Source organism: Megascapheus bottae, chromosome 2 (genome assembly GCF_031878675.1).
Source record: "Megascapheus bottae isolate mThoBot1 chromosome 2, mThoBot2.hap1, whole genome shotgun sequence".
Classification (NCBI taxonomy): Eukaryota; Metazoa; Chordata; class Mammalia; order Rodentia; family Geomyidae; genus Megascapheus; species Megascapheus bottae.
In genome coordinates this window covers 90,958,832-90,980,215 of record NC_143510.1, presented here as the reverse complement: position 1 = coordinate 90,980,215, position 21,384 = coordinate 90,958,832, and the positions used below count along the sequence as shown (strand labels likewise).

General features: G+C 40.5%; 2 protein-coding genes and 1 pseudogene across 8 annotated transcripts in view; 1 reads left to right on the top strand and 2 right to left on the bottom strand.

Annotated features, from left to right (window-relative positions):
* Grap2 (GRB2 related adaptor protein 2) overlaps positions 1–20,992 on the bottom strand; it is a 75,179-nt gene extending 54,187 nt beyond the window's left edge. The window contains exon 1 of one of the 2 annotated variants that reach the window (XM_090328769.1): positions 20,649–20,992. The gene's annotated coding sequence lies outside the window, so the exon portion shown is untranslated. Of the gene's footprint in view, positions 1–10,550; positions 10,792–20,648 lie in introns of those variants that run through there. The other variant, XM_090328768.1, reaches the window with a different exon arrangement.
* On the bottom strand, positions 18,161–21,376 carry LOC150067582 (nuclear ubiquitous casein and cyclin-dependent kinase substrate 1-like; annotated as a pseudogene).
* The window catches only part of Enthd1 (ENTH domain containing 1), a 105,603-nt gene continuing 105,308 nt past the window's right edge, over positions 21,090–21,384 (top strand). For all 6 annotated transcript variants that reach the window (XM_090328762.1, XM_090328763.1, XM_090328766.1 and 3 more), the window contains exon 1: positions 21,090–21,197. The gene's annotated coding sequence lies outside the window, so the exon portion shown is untranslated. The remainder of the gene's footprint in view (positions 21,198–21,384) is intronic.

Sequence of the window (21,384 nt, the reverse complement as noted above, 5' to 3'; positions counted from 1 at the left end):
GTGTGTGTGTGTGTGTCTCCTGAAGTTTCAACTCAAGGCCTGGGCATTGTCATGGAGCTTTTGTGCTCAAGGCTAGGCTCTACCACTTTAAGCCAGAGCACCACTTCTGGTTTTCTGTTGGTTAATTGGAGATAAAGGTCTCATAGACTTTCGTGCCTGGGCTGGCTTTGCATTACGATCCTCAGATCTCAGCCTCCTGAGTAGCTAGGATTACAGGTGTGAGACTCTGGTACCTGGCTTTAATTGTACCTTTCGCAAGATGCTCAGAGCCTGAAATACACTTTTCCTCCTCTCAGGTAATATTGCTCCTGAGGAACACTTCTGGGTTTGTACACACCAAACTTATTGTTGTGTATCTTTGGGGAAGAAATGGCTATTCACATTTGTGCCTCTTTCACAGTGAGGAAGACTGACATCCACTGGTTTGTTGGGAGATGCAGATATTTGTCCAGGGCTGCAATGACTTGTACACAGTGAAGAGAAAATAAATGTGTGCTCCTTTGAGGCCAGGGATCTAGTATAAGATTAGTTATGCTGTCATGGTACAGATAGGCCCCTCACATGTTGGCAGGAAGAGCTCATATGCAAGTTCTAGAATATTTTGACAGATTGTTATCAATATGATCAAGAGTAATTGGGATAAATGTCACTACATTAAATCTCTGTGCCTAGACAATTTTTTAAAGCAATAGTGTAAATATAGAAAAAGTGAGATCTGGGGAGGGTAATGGATACCAAGACATGTGAAAGGGTATCAATGTATGTGAATTAATGCACCTTCTATCTGGCAAATATCATGTAACCTTTTTACTAATTACAATAAAAAAAAAATAAAATCCTATGAGAAAAAAAAAAGAAAAAGTGAGATCTATTTGGCTTACTAGTAGCTCATGGGGAATTCACGAGTTTTAATTGACCACAATTTCAGTATGAGTCAACAATATGACACAAATGCCAAAAAGACTAATGCAATTGTGGGCCATATTAATAAAAGCAGAGGGTATAGACCTCACTATATTGTTCACTTATTTTTATCTTCACTGTATTGCAGGTTAAAAAAAAATATGTAACCTAGAGCGAATCATGTTGAGTGAGACAAGTCAAGACCAAAGGAACAAAAGGCGCATGGTATCCTTAATATGTGGTGATTAGATCCAAACAGTACAAGAGTGAGAACTCAATATTTGCGTACCCAATGCTATGGACATGGTATTGGAAATACGAACACAATTACATAGACATAAAAATCTATGACTCTATAAACATGTTTTATTACTTAGATTAATATGTATCTATGACATACAAGCCCTCAGCCTAATTTTAATTATGTTCTAAAATCTAAGTGTCAGTGATTGTATACAGAGATTCCCTTCTTGAACACTTGTTTGTTAAATACGTCATTTGAAATATGATATAAAAATCAATGTTAATAAATTCTTTAATAAAAATATGTAAGTAGTGATCCCTCCCCTATCACAGGAGTTAAGTTCCGAAGACCACTGGTATAGTTGAAAAATACATAAAGTAGCAATAAGTGAGCTGCAATATAATATAGTGAGGGATGACTATTCAATGCTGCAACTTCGTGGATTTTCACCTACGGCAGGGATCTTTAGAATGTAACTCTTTAGAATGTAACTCACTGTAGTTGCTCCAGGGTGGTTTACATTGTTCACATATTCCTAGAGAGCTCTGTTCCATTCTGGACACCATGAATGAAGAAGGGACTTGAATTAGAGTCTCTTCAGAGGTGAGCACTTAAAAAAATGTTGGTGTGAAAACCTGCATCATAAAAGGTAGCTAAAAAAACCAACAATGTTTGTGCTTCAGAAAAGGCTTTGCTGGGTGCCAGTGGCTCAAGCCTATAATCCTAACTACTTAGGAGCTAAGATCTGAGGGTCATGATTTGAAGCCAAGCCTGGGAAGAAAAGTCCATGGGACTCTTACCTCAGATTAATTAGGAAAATGCTGGAAATGGAGGTGTGACTCAAATGGTAGTGTACCAGCTCTGAGCAAGCAAGAGGCCCCAAATTCAAGCCCTACTAATATTGCGTGCACTTGCGCACCACACACAATACAAAGAGCTTTGAGCGATATGCTTGAAAATAGCGAACAATCTGTTTGGAAAAAGAGCCTGAGGTACACTTTCCAGGGGCAAAAGTTTAAATGGGAGGGGAGGGAGGCGGGGAGATCATAAGGGCTTTCATGGTCAGCTAAGACCCACGTCCTCCCCTGATTTCTGTGAGGTGTAGACATTTCTGGCTGTGTTTATGCCTCTTTGTTAAGACAGCACCTCTGCCTGCAGCGTTGGCATCCTCCAGGAAGCCCTCTGAAAATCCTCACACACTTTGGGATCCCATTTGTCAGAAGCTCTGCACTGCAGAGGCACTTTCTTTCATCTGTGCTAGTTTCCTGAGAGAGTGTGGGAGCCTTTGGGAAAAGAACTTTATGATGTTTTTGTTTTTATTAGCCTAAATGTTCTCAGTACAACTGGGTATCTGTCAGCTAGAAATTGAAGGGATTTCTGCAGACAGTAGCCAAAAGATGAATTTAAATAACCAGACAGGTAATTTTTATAGCATTGACACGACAAAGCGTTACAGCTACTCTCTTGATGATAATAACTCTGAATTGACCCTTCACTGTTTGAAATAATACGAGCTGACAAAGTTGGCTGTATAGCAAATCTTCACTTCCTTACATCTGCATTTTAATGTGGAAGAGGCATGCCCATGCTGGCAACAAAGTAAGTCCATTTACTCTCTAAAAGCTGTGGTACTCTGATTCCAGGAACTGGAAATTTCTCTCCAGTGACTTCACACTTCTTCTTTTATTTGGGTATTTATAGAGTACCAAATGTCACATCACAATAGTGTAAAGTTCATAACATGAAGTATAGTCTAACTTAAAAAATTTTGATCTATGGAGTAGAGGCACCTGTGATCCTAGCTACTTTGAAGGCAGAGGTAAGAGGACTGAGGTATGAGGCTGGTTGGGCAAAAATATGAGACCCTATCTGGAAAAAAACAAAGAAAAACAAATAACAAGAAAGTAAAAGGGCTGGGGCATATCTCAAGTGGTTAAATATCTGTCTATCAAACACGAGTCTTGAGTAATGACCACCCCCAATCTAGAAAATCCAGATTCCACAGAATGAGTCTGTTTAAATAAGAAAGCACCACATTATGACTTTTTCAAGTGAGATACTGCATATTGCTATTACATCAAAAGTTACAACGGTCTGGGGGTGGCCAGGCTTGACCACCTGGTCTCCACTACAGTATGTTCAGGGGCAGGGCAGGGCCTGGGACACATGGGGTTTACTGAGAGGCTGAGAACAGAAAACAGAATACAGGAGCCTGTTGATACCCAGCCATTCCCATCACTGGACCATATCGCCTCTTGCAGCCCGAGGACTGTGATAAAGGACACAAGAAATTATCCTCACAAATGTAAGAAGCAGACATGACCCCACTCATCAGCCTAAAGCTCACTTAGAAAACTTCAAAACCAAAAAGACTGAGAACCCCGATTTCCTATTCACAGGTGCTCCCCAGGAGTAGAGAGGGCTACATTCCTGCCTACGGAGGTAGCCAGCTATCCAAACTAACTTGGAGGAGATATTAACTCCTTTCTGAGTCTTAGGGCTTCCGCATTTAGAGCTCTGGGTCCACTCATGCTCACGGCCAAACTCATTTCAGGGACGTTGAAGGATATCCCAGTTATGAAAACTTAGGGTAGAAGGCTTTGTGTCCTTCAAAAGAGGTAACCTCTTTAGAAGGCAAGGCTCCATCAGCCCTATGCAAGTCCATCAGCATGATTTATTTCCATGCTGCACTCTGCACTGCCCAGGAGGGATGATAAAATACTGTAGTTTGGCTGCTTGATGATGAGCATGGGGTCAGAGGATAATTGCTAGGAAATAGTTGGCCCTGTAGCAAATGAGGCAACCAGCAGACTGACCCAGAGCAGCCCACACAGGCACCACTGATATTTATAGTTCTGAACGGGCTTCAGACCCTCCAAAGGGACCTGTCAAGAGTTGGATGCCAGCTCTCACGACCCACAGGGGAGCGGGAAGGGTCTCTCTGTCTACAGCAGAAAAAAGTTATGCCTTGTGTTCTCTGTGGGTTGTTTTCAGCAGAAATCCAGAGTACTTCAGAAAATACTTGTTTTGACCTGTCATTTGAGCAAGAAGGAAACTGAGGCCCAAAGATGTTATGTAACTCGTTCAAGGGCACACAGATCACAATTTCCAGTTGCAGAATCCCATCCTTGGGCAGGGGGAGGCAGAGAGGGATGCTACAATGAAGGCTTAGCGCTGAGTCCTGGCAGACACCATCAAAATTTCTCTGAGGAAGTCACTTCAAGTCTTTGAGCTTCACTCTTTTCCCTTTCTGCAAAATGAGAAGTAAAATATGTGGTCTATGTACCTCAAAGACTAAGGCTAGATCAAATGAGATAAATGTGTGAACCCCCCCTTTTAAGGCTCTATCAGGTTCTGTGAAAACAACTGAAAAATATCCTACTGCACACTTATGGACTGCAGGGAAATTTTGCGTAAAGTTGTAGGAGGCTGAGAGCTGAGCTTGGGGTTTTTCCTCCCTGGGTATTTTTTTTCTTGGTGCCAGTACCAAGGCTTGAATTCAGGACTGGGGCACTGTCACTTAGCTTTTTTTCCCCCCTCCCCCTCCAGGCTGACACTCTACTACTTGAGCCACAGCCCTACTTCTAGTTTTTGGTGGTTAAAACATGGACTTTCTTGTTCAGATTAGCTTCAAACCTTGAACCTCAGATCTCAGGCTCCTGAGTAGCTGGGATTACAGGTGTGAGCCACTGGTGCTGCACTCCTGGGAGAGTTTTGGGGAACTTCTCATTAGCTTCTCCTGTGTGTCTGTAACACTCACCAGCACTACAGGAACTCGTATGCTGTGGGTATCGGCGCATTTACAGTCAATTTAAAGAGTTGATAGAAGGTATTCTATTTTGAACAGGCTTTCAATGTACCCCTGAGCTTTTCCTGGTACTGTTACTGATGCAGTGATCCATATTTTCAGAGCATTCTATCTGGGGGAGGAGAGAGCTGTTTTTAGCTGACTGCACATTTTGTTTCCTAAAAGGCTTAAAATCTATGACCTATAAAATGATAAACATAAATTTCAAATTATAAACCAACCACGTTTTTGTTCATTGTATACTTTCCTAATAAAATTTTCTATTTATGTAGAAAGATTTTTCTTTAAAATCACATTTGAGAAGAGAATTACTTATTATTTACTGAGTTCCTATGGTGTTCTCAGCAGTTTATTTCTAATATTTTCCCCATAAAACTCTAGACAAAAGACACAAATCAGAAACCATTTGCAGACCAACACAAAGGCTGAAAGGTATAGAGGAAAGCAAATAAAAAGTATTATTCATGACCAATTGATCAACTAAGCTGCTTTTCATTAAAAAACATGAAAAGGCAGAACCAATTTAGCAATGACTGTTAGGAATGCACTGAAAACATTATTAATGCTGGAATTTTTTCTCACTTATTTTTAGTTCTCTTTAGAAAATTACACTTGAGGGCTTTCAGTTATAGCAATTTATGGAGTAGAAAGACTTGGCACAACACTGGGACCCTTTTGTAATGCTAATGAAGGGGCATGGACCAATCCCTTATTTGGGAGGCCTTTTTCTGGATACAGTTCTGTTTCAGAAGCTACCGGGCTGACTTCTGGAATAGCTGGGCATATGACATTACAATCCAGAGGGGTTACCTACTAACAACAGTCATCCATCGTCCCATAAGGAAATCCGGTGTGGTCTTTTATAAATCTGACAGGGTTTGCACTCTTGTGTTTTAGTGGTAAAAATCTTCCAGAGTACAGGAGCATGAAAAATGAGAGCGATTTTTTCCCCTTCTATCTTGACTCTATCAAAATATCATCTTCTGCCTCAAGGCTCTGAGGTCTCATAACTCTCCTCTCGTATTATTCCTTTTGATTTTTTTTCTTTGTAGTATTATTCTTCACTTCCAACAACTTTATATTGAAGTGTCTCATACAGGGCTTTTAAGCTATGTAAATGCAATAAGTATAATTAGTTATCTATGCTGAATAGAATGCTATTCTCATTCAGATGAATGAGACCTGAAGTAGATTTTCAATAACTCCAAACTCAGAGTGAAGGAGTTGGGGGTCAGGTGGGGGTGATTCTTGCCAATTTTGCATCACTCCTCTTTCCTTGGGCAGTTTTCAGAGAGAATGAATGTTCTGCAGTCCAACTGCCTGGGTTCAAATTGTGGCTTTGTAGTATATTAGTTGAGTGATCTTCTGCAAGGTACTTGAACTCTGCACCTCAGCTTCCCATTTGTGAGGAGGAATACCAGCACTTCTTTCATGGTGCTGGGAGAAGAGTGAATGAACAGCGCTTGCCCAGTGTCAGATGAGCGCATTGTCAATGATGATGACCATGATGGTGATGGTGGCAGGAACACACGACTTTAGGGACTTGTATAGATTACTTTTCAAAACCATGCCACAAGATGGGTACCATTAGCACTCCCATTTTCTAGCTTAAGAAACTGAAACACAGAATGTCTATATTCTTGTTCATGTCACTGCTCACACAAAGTAGAGGGCTGGGCTCAAACTCAACAAATACTCATCATTACCTGAACTTGAATCCATATTTATAGCTACCACTGCTGATAATGGTGATTTTGCATGCTGTGTCCCTCTTTAATGTGTACTGGGCTGGCCAAAGTGGTGCACACTTTGAATCCAGCTATCTGGGAGGCACAGATCAGGAGACTCACGAGTCAAGGTAGACCTTGGTGGGGGAAGTGCGGGCGGCAAGGGATATTAGGAAAGTTAGTGAGTCCACATCCCAATCAACAAGCTGAGTATGGTGTATGTGCCTATAATCTCAACTATGCAGGGGGCATAGGCAAGAGGATCTTTTTTTATGGCTTCTTTTTTATTTTATTTATTTTCATATATTTTTATTGTAATTAATAGAAGGGTTACATGATATTTGCCAGATAGATGGAGGCAAGAGGATCTTAATCTAAGATTGATGCTAGGGCCAAACACAAGGCCCCGTCTCAAAAATACCTAAATCAAAAAAGGGCTGAGCGGTGTGGCTCAAGCAGTAGAATGCCTGTCTAGCAAGCATGAATCCCTAAGCTCAAATCTCAGCATCACCCAAATCAAAGTATAATATATTATATATAATATATACATAAGTACATATACAAAATAACTGTTGATTCAGGCAAGGATTATCACCTAAAACCATCAAGTAAAAGCTTGTTGGAAAAATAATATGTCATGCCTTCTGATCATTTGCTAATTGCAAAAGGGAAAGAAGTTCATTTACAATAAGAGAACTCCCTCAAGTCTTGAACCATGACGGAACTTAGCAAACAAAACAAAACAGCCAGCGTGATTCACCTCCCAACGACACCAGTGCAGAATGCCCTGTGGCACCTGGAAAACATGTCCATGTGAAACCCAACTGTGCTTTCAATCCTGTCTCACCGTTTACATGAAATGCAGGGGGTAAGGAATAAATGAACCAGAAGATAACATCCAATTCAGAAAGTGGGGCCTTCTAGAAGATAATGGGCCTGACCTAAAAAAAAGTCCAATAGAGATACAAAAAGCCAATTGCAAAACAGGTGCATGCTTTTAAAAACTGGATCATGTCTTTTAATGCTATAACAGACTTGTGAGGGGCAAATGAGGAAGGTGCTAGATGATCCTGAGGAATTACTATTCCTTATCCGGGATGATGATAGTTTTGTGGTTCTATATCAGAATGTCCAGATTGTAGCCTGGGACAATTTGACAGTGAAGTGCCATTTTATCTACAACTTACAGGTAATTGAGAAATTCTTACAGAGGGAACAAATATGACAAAAGTCAGTTATTGAACCTAGGAGGCGAGGACAGAAGCATCCATTGTACTGACGTAATTTTTCTTTAGATTTTTTAGACATTTGACTCAGCATCTTCCTGACACATGCCCTCCATTTTTTTTTGGAGGAACACCTTTTTCATCCTATACTTTGTAACAGTTTCAAATAGTTCTCTCAAATGTTTGTGTGTGGGTACATTCTGAAAAAGAGAAATTGCTTTTAAAAGTAATTTGCTGAAATCCTAGTAGCTCACGTTTATTGAAGTCTAAGATAGCGTTGTGGGAGAGAGGTCAGTGCCTCGCATTGAAGTGGCTCATGGCATCAGCACACAACAAACATTTGTAAATTGTTTCTAAGATAGGGTTGCTTTCATGAGGATCACCAAAATATTAAGGAAAGAAGAATACTAAGGAAAGAAAAAGAAAAAAAATGGCAGAGATACAAGGCATCTGCTTCTTTATCAATGGAGATATACTAGACAAATACTTTAGTTGGATAAAACCAAGCTTGATCTTTATCGTGTGTGCGTGTATGTGTGTGTGTGTGTGTATGCACGTGCGTGTGTGTATGCACACACATCCACAGGAGCCAGTGTGGAGCTTAAACACAAGGCCTGGGCTCTGTCTTGTAGCTTCTTTGTTCTACCTCTTGAACTCAACTTCTGGCATTTTTGCAGCTAATTAGAGATAAAGACCTCAGGGTTTTTTCTACCTCAGATGGTTTCAAACTGTGATTCTTAGATCTCAGCCTCCTGATAGTAGGTGTGAGCCACTGGCAGGCAGCTTACTCTATCCTTTGATTCAAGTAACTGAGCTCATGAAGAGTCCTGCACAAGTTCTGAATACAGAGCACAGGCATGAAGGGTCTCCCTAGGATTCATCCACCATCAACTGTTACTTATTTAAGAAATCCTGATGGAATTGCACTTAATGACATATTTGTGAACAGTTGGTGACTTCTTGATCCAGGAAGAGAGACAAGTTCTGCTCAAGTTCAGGCATGACCACTTTATGCCATCAATACCAGCAGGTGTTATTCTTTGAGAATCAGTAAATATGTGGGAATTAGGATCATTGTCAGCTCTTTCAGAAGGCTATAGCTTCATCAGCAAGAGAAGTGCATTTAGAATAAGACATGGGAAAGAGAATGATTAAGATTCAAAGAAATAATTAGTAATGATATCATCTTGCCTTCTCAGAGTGTCCTTCATATCTATGTTAACTCATTGATTCTTACAATGTCCCTGTGAGGTAGGAGTAGAACAATTGAAATGAAAAAGAAAAGGGATTTTCATGAGGGCCTAAGATAGGAGGATATTCAAAGCACTTATTATATTAGCAACCGAGTATTTCTTCATATTGAACAGATCAATCATTTTCTCCTTTGTTTCATGCAAGTCATTTTTGAAAACAGAAAAGCTATTACAATTTAGAGAGAATAAGATTAGAGTTTACTATGTGGGAAAAGCTTAAAGTTGGATCTAAAATTGTAATTTTACTCAATGATACAAGGGTCATTTCTCTTATTTTAAAATTCTCAGAAAAGGGCAGAGATCAGAACTTTCTTTAGAACTAAAATGCAAATGTACTTAAATGGTTTTCTATTTACGTTGTATTCTTTATTTAATAATGGATGCTTTCACAAAGAGGACCACTTTAAAATATTATGCTATAAATGGGACGACTGATATACCATACCAAGTTACTAAAAAAGAATACCTTAATTTAACTGTTCTTTCAAGAATCAAAAACTAGGAGAGAAAAGGGACCCATTAAAGAATTAACACATATAATAAATGTAGTTGCATAGGAAAGAAAATTGGTTCAGCTGAAGCTTTCCATGCTTCATTACATGAACACATAAATTTCCCTCCTACCAGATTTTTAGATCTTAAACATTCTTCCTTGATATTTTAAAATTATGCAGATTAATTTTACATATCCTTTATTAACCAGGCCTAATTTGAAGTATTTGAATATAGTAATTTTTCAATTAGGGAAAACTTTGGTGTAATTTCATTTTCACTCATGTTCAGGTACATTGGGGCCACAAAGAGCTATCTCTAATTTGGACATCTGGGTACAGTCATAGGGATCTAGGCAAACTGTTAATGAAGACACAGGAAGACATGACTGTCTCAAAATAGGTTTCATTATAAGTTGTCTTTCATGAAAGGAATGCTGTTCCCGGTAAAGGAAACACAAACACTAGTAGAACTAGCAATCTGGGCAAAGATAGATACCTTGACCTTGGAGTCTGGGGGTTCATTCTGTGCTGAGAGTTCTATCACAATTTGGCTTACATTCTAGCGCCAGGAAAGTGAAATTTTACTCCTGTGAACCCAACATCTAAAGCTTTTTCCTGAGATAGATCTGAAGCCAATTACAGGAGGTTTTTCTTAGGAGTTGAGTAAGGACCAAGTCTTCATCTTGTTTGATGGAAGTCCATTCCTACCACCACAAACACCATTATGACGAACAACTTAAGAGACCTTCACTGATGGACTGAAATATTAAAAAGCAATATTGAGACAAGCTCACAGGATTCTTTTTAATTTGACTTGACTCAGAGGATCATTCTGTAAACTATATAACTGCTTACGATTTTAGAGAATATGTACTGATGATGTGTAACAACATACCTTTAAGAAGAGATGTTGAGTGTATGTCTTGGCTCTGACACTGAGTTATTAGGATCTTCTCTTTGCAAGGAGGAAGATGACGTCAAACACTGGAATTACTGCATTTCAGAGTTCAGGTCGGCCTTTGCTGTCTTCCAAGTGCCACATTGAAAAAGAGTGCAAACTTACGGGTCCATCTGTAATATTTCTTCCTCTGTACTTCTTGCTCTCCCCTCCAAGTGGCTCCAGCTAGCCTGCTGTCAGTAGGCAAACCACACAGGAACTAGCAGATATGGGGCTTGCATAGATCTGGGTGTGAGCCTCAGATGCTGTGGTTTTGTTTTCTGACTGTCAGAGCTGAACTAAAAATGCTGGAGGCTCACTGAAACACTTTTGCTTCTTTAAGTTTGGTTTCAGTTTTAATACCATCCCCCCTTGAACACTTATGTTCACATATGAAGAATTTGAGTCCTGGACATGGTCCATCAAAAAGCTGGTACCAGCCTTAAGGAAATCCTTTGTTTTCATCCCTGCATTTAGGCAGAGAGGAAGACTTCTTGGGGAAACTTATTTAAACCTGCTCTGATCAACTACAATGCTAAAATCTCAGAGAAAATGTTCTAGGACACTTAGCCTACAGTAGTGCTCAGCTTATGGTAACTCGAGTTAAAAAAGAAAAAAAGGCAGAGGAAAAGAGGAAGAGAGAGGGAAAAAGACAGAAACAGAGAGAAAGGAAGAAAGAAAGAAAAAAGGAAGGAAAGAAGAAGGAAAGAAAAAAGAAAAGAAGTGAAAAGAAAGATAATTCTATGAGTGGGCTGAGTTCTAACCCCAGGTTTGTCATAGCGTGTCTGAAGACTACTCCTCAGAGACTTCTCTTGAGCAGATTTTATCGAAGATTTCTGTCATTTTAGAACCCATTCATGAACTGAATTTTTTGTCACCTTCAACATCCTTAGATTTTACCTTCAAATTTCTAACTTACTCTTGCCCCCATACCACCTGCAACCAGTGAAGGCTTCTTCCGTTATCTTTTGCTAGAAGACAGATTACCAACATGTCTTTCATATGCAATTAGGCCTATGGCTGCTTGCTAACTGGTACCATCAGAGTTTAGAGACTGAACTCAGGTCAAGAGGAAAAGCTTGGGATGGTCCTGGCATTCATTCCTAGAATGCCTGGAAGGATGATTCATTTAAGATTCAATTTGGGGTTCTAAAATTTAAACTTGTTATTTCTGCATTGTGAAACATTGTCCTTCTACCTCTTCTCCCACTACCCTTTTTTGTAACAATATTGGGACTTAAAAATGAAGGTCTGGATGCTGTCCCTTAGCTTTTTTACTAAAGGTTAGCTCTTCACCATGTGAACCACAGCTCTTCTTCCAGTTTTTTTGTGGTTAATTGGAGATAAGAGTCTTACAGGCTTTCTTTCCCAGCTATCTTCGAACTATGATCCTCAGACCCCAGTCTCCTGAGAAGCTAGGATTATTAAAGGCATGAACCATCAGCTTGTTTCCTCTTGAAACCTGGCTTGTTTCCCCTTTTTGTTGTAGGTTTTGCTCAAGACTTGTTTTTTTTTTTTTGGTCGGTTGTAGGGCTTGAACCCTGGGCCTGGGCACGGTCCCTGAGCTCTTCAGCTCAAGGCTAGTGCTCTACCACTTGAGCCACAGCACTACTTCTGGTTTTCTGGTGGTTAATTGGAGATAAGTGTCTCACAGACTTTTGTACCCGGACTGGCTTTGAATCTTGATCCTCAGATCTCAGCCTCCTGAATAGCTAGGGTTACAGGTATGAGCCACCATGCCCAGCATTTTTTAAAACCATTTTCTTGGTTAGAATTGCTGTTTTTGTTTTGTTTTTTGAGAAAGGTTTCATGTAACCTAAGATGACAATGACCTCATGATCCTCCTGCCTCTGGAGTGCTGAGATTATAAGCATGAGCCAATATGCCCTGTGTGAACAACAATGTGTGTGTGTGTGTGTCCTAGAGTTTGAACTTAGGACCTGAAAGCTCTCTCTGAGCTTTGCTCAAGGCCAGTGTTCTACCACTTGAGCCACAGCTCCACTTCAGACTTTTTGGAGATTAATTGGAGATAGAGTCTCACAGGCTTTTCTGCCTGGGCTGGCTTCAAATGGTAATCCTCAGAACTCCTGAGTAGCTAGGATTACAGGTCTACTGGTGACCAGCTTGCTCAACATTTTTATTGAAATGAAAGAATCTGTCATAGAATCAGCTAAATTTCTTTTTTTTTTTTCTTTGCCAGTCCTGGGCTTGAGCTCAGGGCCTGAGCACTGTTCTTGGACTTTCTCAAGGCTAGAGCTCTACCACTTGAGCCTCAGTACCACTTCCGGCTTTTTTCTATGTATGTGGTACCGAGGAATCAAAACCGGGTCTTCATGCATGCTAGGGAAGCACTTTAACCAGTAGGCCAAACTCCTGGCCCAGAATCAGCTAAATTTCTTATAACAAGTGCTCAAAAAATATGCATCAAATGAGTCATCTGCTGCTCCAATTCCTTAATAATGGGTTTTCTTTTTACTAATACAAGTTTGTCTAATTTTCTTAAAAACAGGTTACAGCTGAATAGCATATCCACTATTTCCACATCAAGACAGATTTCAAAGATAACAACACGTTACTAATTTTAAAGCAAAAACATCTTGTCTGGATACCAGTGGCTCATGCCTTTGGTTCTACCTACTCAGCAGTCTGAAGCCTGGAGCATGAAGGATTGAAGACATCCTGGGAAAAAAAGTCTATCCAAGATTCCATTTCCAATTAATGAGTAAAATGCCAGAGAGGAAGCATGGCTCAAATGTTAAAGTGCTAGCCCTGAACAAAAAAGCAAAGTGAGAGCTCGAGGCAGAGTTCAAGCCCTGGTACTGGCACACACACACAGACAACCACAATCAAAACCAACAACAGCAACAGAGTCCAACAAAATCTTAACATTTGGCATCAGAGTCTTCAGCCTTTGTGACTTCCTTGGACTTTCAGGACTTTCTTGGATCCCTTTGCATTGAATAGCTCCACTGCCAAGTTTCCTTATTATGAAACAGTATTCAACTCAGTGGTTTGAAGTAACTAAACAGTGAATGCTTTAGCATCTCTAGCCAGGGAGTGAGAAGGAAGGGAAAGGGTGCTATAGAGAAAGGGTCAGGACATTTAGAACTCATGGTCTACTATAGAAGATACCTTTCCACTATCCCCCAAGGATTGGATTACAAACTCTTTCCAGCTAAAGGCAGAGGACCAAACTGAAGAATAAAAGAAAATTTATTGTGTGAGTGCTAGAAGCCAGACAAGTACACAGTACACAGGAAGGAAAGCAGGCCACTTTGGTGGCTTATTTAACAACAGTTATGTCATTGAGCAGATACAAAGGCAGGGCCTAAGAGTAAAAGACACCATTATGAGAATGTCAGTCCTCATCACCAGGAGACACTCAGAAAAACAGCAGCTTTGTGAGGATTCTGCAATATGTGAAATCTCACTTATCCACAATCCAGACCATTTCTTTTTAAAGCATACTTGTCTAAACAGATTTCCAGCAATTCCTCCTTGAAGGGTCATTGTAAACAACAGAACTTTTATACATAATTATGTTTCACTTAACTTTCTAGTAAAATGTATGCTGTGGATGCAATATTGTGAATTCAGACATTCCCTTTTTGTTCATTCAATAAGTTGAAATGCCTTCTCTAGGTTAGGCCTTCTTTAAGGACAGGATGGGGATATACCACTGAGCATAACATCTGCTACATCTCCAAAGATGGTTGTACAGCCCTAGAGAAAAAGTATAACAGGGAAGAACCACAGGAAATGTGGCTTGAAGAAGTTGAGGGAAAGACTACTTTTTACACAGTGGTAAAAAGATTAGTGTCTTTCTAGCCGCGGCAAGAGTTTTACCCTGAGATGGGAACCAATGGAAGATTCTGAACTCAGGAGTGATAAGATGTAACTTAGCATTTTAGTCTTACAAGCATTTCTCTCACTGTTGAAACTAGATTATGCAAGAAGAACAGAAGCAAAGATAATAGGTGGCTACCAAAATATTTCACGAAAGAGAGGAGAGTGGTTTATAACTGGGAAATGGAGATGAGGGGAAGTGGTTAGAACCAATATGGAGGCTGATCAATGTTTAGGACTGGATCAAGTAGAACATTTGCCTAGCAAGCACAAGGGGTTCATGGTTCAATCACTTCAAACCCCAATACCACCACTACCACCACCACCACCACCACAACAAAACCCCAAAAGCAAAAAATAAAAATTCCAACTGGTTGTTCAAGGTCTGAGAAACTAGAAGAAAGAATGTGTCACTTATGTAGACAGGAAAGAGAGCATGTCTGGAAGACAAAATCAGGTTTTTTGATGTATTGAATTTAAATGTGAGACAGACCAATGGAGAGGTCAAAAATGATGTATGAGTTTGGAAGTCAAGAGAGATTAGGGCTGATGATAAAGCCGAGAGAGCTGTTGATTGTGAAAGGGATTGACAGCTATAAGAACTGCACAACACTACCTGGGGAATGAGTACACATAGGGAAGATGGGCATTTGGGGACACCTCCAAAGCTGAGAGACTGGAGAGAAGAAATGAGCTAAGGTACTTAAACCAAAGGATGTCTGGGATATGAACTGAGGCAAATTTTGTTTATTTCTGTACAAATGAGTTCAGAAAAAGGTTTTAAAAAACCTACCAAGGATGTTAATGGATTGTTATGATATTGAAACTGCACTGTTCCCCTAAAGCAGATAAAGAAGGCCCCCCTTATCAAATTCTACTTCAACAGGGTTCATTCCACTAAGTTAGTATCACCAACTTTTTCTTTTGTGGGTCATGGGGCTTGAACTCTGGGCCTGGGGCGGGGGCCCTATCCCTGAGCTCTTCAGCTCAAGGCTACTACCCTACTCCTGGGCCTGGGCGTTGTCCCTGAGTTCTTCCCTCTATCATTTGAGCTACAGCACCACTTCCTGTTTTCTGGTGATTCTCATGGACTTTTGTGCCCCAGCTGGCTTTGAACCATGATCCTCAGATCTCAGCCTCCTGAGTAGCTAGGATTACAGGCGTGAGCCAACCAGTGCCTGGCAGTAACATCAATTATTGATGAGCTTAACCAAGTTCCTGAGTGCTGCTGGTCTCTTCATCCTCACTGGGCCTGTATCTTTGATCTTGCCCTATCTCTTTTCCATCTCTCTTTTCAGTTATCTTTCATATGCCGACTTCTCTTAAGTCTGGTTCTCAAGTCTGTGAACTAAGCCCAAATGGTTGGTTTGCTTCTAGCTCTCTTTACTCTCCTGAACACCGACCAACCCCAGGTTCCTCATATTCAAAATGTCCCAAAGCAGAATTCATCAACTTTTCTGCCAAACCTGCTCCTCAGACCTGGTGAGAGTCACCCAAAAAAGAAAACTGAGCATCATTGTGGACCCTCTGTTTTCTTTTATTCCCATATACATTTGGATCTAATCCAACAACTCCTACACCTCGATGTTAAATGTAAAAGTATATGTACCCAAGGAGAGTTAGCACAATAATGTGCCATGCCAAGCCATTACAGTTGTTCCTCTTGAGAATTCATCCCAAGTCTCACAGTGGATTCCTGGAATTATGTATGAGACTTAATCCTATATGTACTGTTTTCCCTATATCTACATACATACCTAGGGTAAAATTTAACTTATAAATTGGGAACAATAAGAGACTAACAATAACTAACAACACAGTAATTATAGCAATATTCTATAGTAAGTATAATATAAATGTGGTGTCTCTCTCTCAAAATACTTCATTGTACTATGCCCAGTTTTTCCTTCTTGTAATAATGTGAGATGGTACAATGCTTCCATGAGGAAATGAAGGGAGGTGAATGACCTAGACTCTGTGATGTAATTTAAGCTACTGTGAAGGGTATTTCAATAATTCAATGATTGATCTTGTATCCAGGACATTAAAGTGACTTATACAGCACGTATTTTCTTGCAAAGGGATGTTTCAAGTTCAAAGAGGAATAGAACAAGACAAGAGAATTTCATCATGCTATTTAGAATGGCATAAAATTTGAAATTTATGAATTGTTTATTTCTGGAATTTACCACTTTCTATTTTTGTCTGCAGGTGACTAAAGGTAATTGAAATGGATTAATTTGAAACTGTGAATAAATGGAAACTATATTTCTCTTTCAGTTATAGCCTTCATCACTCATTGCCAGAATTACTCTAACATTCTGTTCTTCTTCCTTTTTCTCTCTTCTGCTTCCAATGTATTTTTGTCCACATGCAGATAGAAATATGTTAAAAGAAAACCACTAAATTTCTGTCCTCAAAATAACAAGTATACATGTGATTAAGAATACCTATGGATCTTGAAATTAAGGGCCAAAGATTGGTCCTCAGAGTGGAAGAAAAAGCATGGAGTTGGAAGCAAGAGATATGAGGTTAGGTCCAATTAAATACTTTGCTCATTGACTATTCAGATCAATTCTTTTTTTTCCCCACATTAACTGAAACTTTATTTCTTTAAAACCTAAACATTGTTAGTTTGAGAAGAAATCCACAGCAATATGTAGATTCATCTTGCCATTTAAGTTCTAAGGTGTTTTTTCTTTTTGATTCTTGGTAAAATTTTATCCAAAAAACAGGATACATATATATTTTTAAAATATGAACCATTAAAAAGAATGAAATATGAAATCAAGTGATTTCATTTTTGGCAGCCCCTGCTTTCTTTTTAAGTTCCTGAAAGACTACTGTAGCAGGCTAAAAGGATCATTGACTCCAAGTCTTTTTGAGATAACAAGTGATGAAATAAAAAGAGAAAACCCACACTCCCAAACAAGGCCAGATAGCCCATTCTCTTCCCATGACCAAGGCAAAAAAAAACATGAAGAATTTTCAGAATTCATCTTTTATCTCCTACCTGCTTCATCAGTGGAAGTTTAGAATCATGATTTTTTTTAAGATTCTTACATGTATGTATATAGACTTATAAACTCATTATATGACAACTGATTTTTTAAAAAGTTCAGGCAGAGAGAGAAGCAATCTTTTTTTTTTTTTAACCAGTTGTCGGGTTTGAACACAGGGCCTGAGCACTGTCTTTGTATGTTTCTCAAGGCTAGAGGTCTACCATTTGAGCCACATAATCATTTCCAACTATTTTTCTATGTATGTAGTTCCAGGGAATCGAACCCGAGTCTTTGTGCATGCTAGGCAAGCACCCTACCACTAGGCCAAACTCCTGTCCCCAGAAGCAATCATTTTTAGCTAAAACCTTCTACGATTTTGATGATAGTCCAACTTGCTAAATCTTTTTAGCCAAAAGCAAAGTTACATAGTGTTCATCTAAAATCTTATTGCTTTATAACTCCAGTATACCTTCCATTAAAAAAAAAAGATGAAAGATGAAGCGGTCAACCCAGTGATTAATTTGACATGGCTTTCATTGGAGAAATAGAGGAGGTGGTGGCTGAGAAGTCCAATATACAATGGTGAAAGAGGTTATTCAGCACATGGGAAAAAGCACTGAAAGCCCCGTTAAAGTCAAGCCATAGCCAAAACCACGAATGATATTCAATATTAAGTAGGTTCTCCCTTTTACCCTTTTTTAAATAAAATCTCTCCCCACATTTCATCACTTTTAATCCTCCCCAGATTGGGCTTCATCTTCAGACCCTTCATCTCCTGATTTCTGGGAAGCAGGGCTCGCAGAAGTCTTCTTTTCTTCAGGGTTTTCAGGCTCCTTGTCATCCTCTTTGGGAGAAGGAATCTTATCCTTGGAGGCTGTGAGGCAACCCACCTTCCCTCTGCCTTTCACTGGAGTAGGTGTCACTGTAGCCTTTAGCCTGGGTTTGGGCATTTTCTTTTCTTTTCTCTCAGGTTTGGACTTCTTAACCATCTTTTTGTTCTTCTTTTTTGAACTGCCATAGTCACTGTCATCATCATCTTCCATTAGAAAATCTTCATTATTTCCGGAATCTTTCTCCTGGAATGGTGCCTCATCTTCTTCCTCTGGCTCCTCCTCACTGCCAACATCTTCCATGAGCATCTCTCTCTCTGTTTAGAAGCTGCTTTAGATGCTGCCTGTCATTGTTGGTGCATGTTTTAATGATCTTCTTTTTCATCTTCACTGTCCTCTGCTGAATGAGAGTCATCCTTCTTGGTCTTCACATCTTTTTCTTCTGAGACCTCACTATCTTCCTGTGAATTCTTTCCAGATCATATCTTATTTTTAGCTTCTGGAGGAGATGATCGAATTTTCTTAGCAGGAGGGCTGGAATCTCTTCCATAATCTTCATCCAGTGGGTCCTAAGGCTCGAACTCTCTCAGATTAATTCTTATAACCAACTTTTTTTTCTACCAGTCCTGGGGCTTGAATTCAGGGCCTAATTACTATCCTTGGGCTTTCCTCAAGGTTAGCCACAGCACCACTTCCGGCTTTTATCTATATATGTGGTACAGAGGAATTGAACCTGGGTCTTCGTGCATGCTAGGCAAGCACTCTACCACTAGGCCAAACTCCTGGCCTGTATCCAACTTATTTTATAAACTCAGTTAAAACTCAGTTCCTCAGTTCTTATTGCACACTCAATGCCTGCTTTTCTAGCATCAAATTATTTATACTTCTTGGTTTCTTCTATTTTCCATGATTAGACTCTTAGGACTATCACTTCATTGTATTCTCATGGCTCAGTATAGTGTTTAGCATATAGCATGTATCCAACAAATGCAGAATCTATGCTTATTTTATTTTATTTTTATTGCCAGTCCTGGGCTTGAGCTCAGGGCCTGAGCACTGTCCTTGGACTTTCTCAAGGCTAGAGCTCTACCACTTGAGCCTTAGCACCACTTCCGGCTTTTTTCTATGTATGTGGTACTGAGGAATCGAACCTGGGTCTTCATGCATGCTAGGCAAGCACTTTAACCACTAGGCCAAACTCCCGGCCCCAATCTATGCTTATTTTCTAACTCATCTTCTTCATATGTGAAATAGTATGTGATAGCTACCCTTTAGTACTCTTTCTATGACATGTTAAAAATCTTCATAAAGATTTAGCATAGAATACTTCATACTGAATGTATAAAATGTGTCTCTCTCCTACTACTTTATTAAATAAATCCCAAATTATCTTCGCATGGCATTCATGGCCCTACCAAGCATTTTGCCAGGCCACTCTTTCAATTTGCTTCTTCTTATTACTACCCTATTACTCTATTGGCCAATGGAATAATAGTTCAAACACTCCGACTTCTTTCATACCTCCTATCATTTTATGTTGTACTTACCCATCTCCATGTCAGTATCAATAATGTTGGTTTTATCAAAATTATAACCAAAGTAGAAGCTAAAATCGACATTACATTTGCCTGCTGAGCGTTTTCTTATCCAAAAATCTTTTCCCCTATCATTAATATTCCACTCTGTCGCCAACATGTTTTAAGACTTGGACTTGATTATATTTTCAATGCCTGCTAGATAAGAATCACCTGATAATGCGGGCAAGGTTCTCTCTGACTTTTTTCTTCTTTCACTTCATCTCCCTCCACTGTTCCATTAATAGCTTTTGCAACAGCCGTAGTCACTACAGCACTTGCAGTTTTATCAAAATAGGCTCTCGTGGCTTTTATGCCCTTACATGTGACGTGGCCTTTGCCTTTAATATCCTTATCTACTTTGTCTAGGCTAGTGAACTCGTTGTCTTCCTTTAAGATTCAACTCAGATGTAAACTGTTCTGCCAAACCTGTCCTAAAATGCAGTTAGATGCTCTCTCCTCATCTTATTAGGCAACACATATCTCGTCACAATCTTTCATGACATTGCCTGTCACCTCCACTCGCCTATAAATAAACCCATTCGGCATAGGGCTGCCAGTTTTTTTCTGGGTCTTTCCTGCTTGGCACAACGCAGGCGCTCACTGAACATCAATTAACTGTATCAAAGAGGACCCCTCAGTAGTACCTGGCACCATCTGTCTTTCCAGGCATTCTGGATACAGCCCTCTGCATCTCTCGGCTGTTAAATTCTTGATCCTAGGAGGTGACAACCAGAGCTCACAGGAGATTTTTGCTCTGTTTTGCTGGTCTTGGGGGCTTGAACTCGGGGCCTGGGATCTTACCTGGAGCCTCTTGATGGCTAGTGCTCTTCCACTGGAGCCACAGCGCCACTTGGGCTTTTCTGAGTAGTTTTTTTGGAGATAAAGAGTCTCATGGGGACTTTTCTGCCCCGTCTGGCTTCGAACTGTGATCCTCAGCTCTCGGTCCTCCTGAGTAGCTAGGATGACAGGCGTGAGCCACGGCTCCCAGCTGAGGGAATTTGGGGTGTGTTTTTTTATCCGTTAAATAATGACACTAGTCACATAAATTAGTAACATCAATTGTAAAATAACTATAAAATAAGTAAGCCGACAGCTTTTCCCTTCCCTCCGCTGGAGACGCTGCGGCCAGGGCCATTTTGACTGCCTTGAGCCCCATGGGCGAGGCCGGAGCTGGGGGACCGGAAGTGAGTCAGCGGAAATGAGCTACCGGAAGCCGGGCCGCAAAGCGGAAGTGGGGGCCGGCGTGGGCGCTTGGGCCCGGCCGGGGTGGCAGCGGAGGAACCTGGGGTGACAGAGGGCTTGAGTGTGAGCGGGAAGAGGCCCTGGCTGGTGGTGGGACTTCCTTCTCAGGTAATGGCCGCTCGCGGGAGTGTTATGGCCGCCACCTGAGTGGCCACCAGCTCCCTCCTCCTTCTAGAAGCTTCCTCACGGCTCCCAGCGAGGCCGCCCCAGCGAGGCGCCAGCTCTGCCCTCCTCCTTCGAGAAGTTTCCTCACGGCCCCCTGCGAGGCCGCACCTCTGCGTCGCCATCTGCTTCT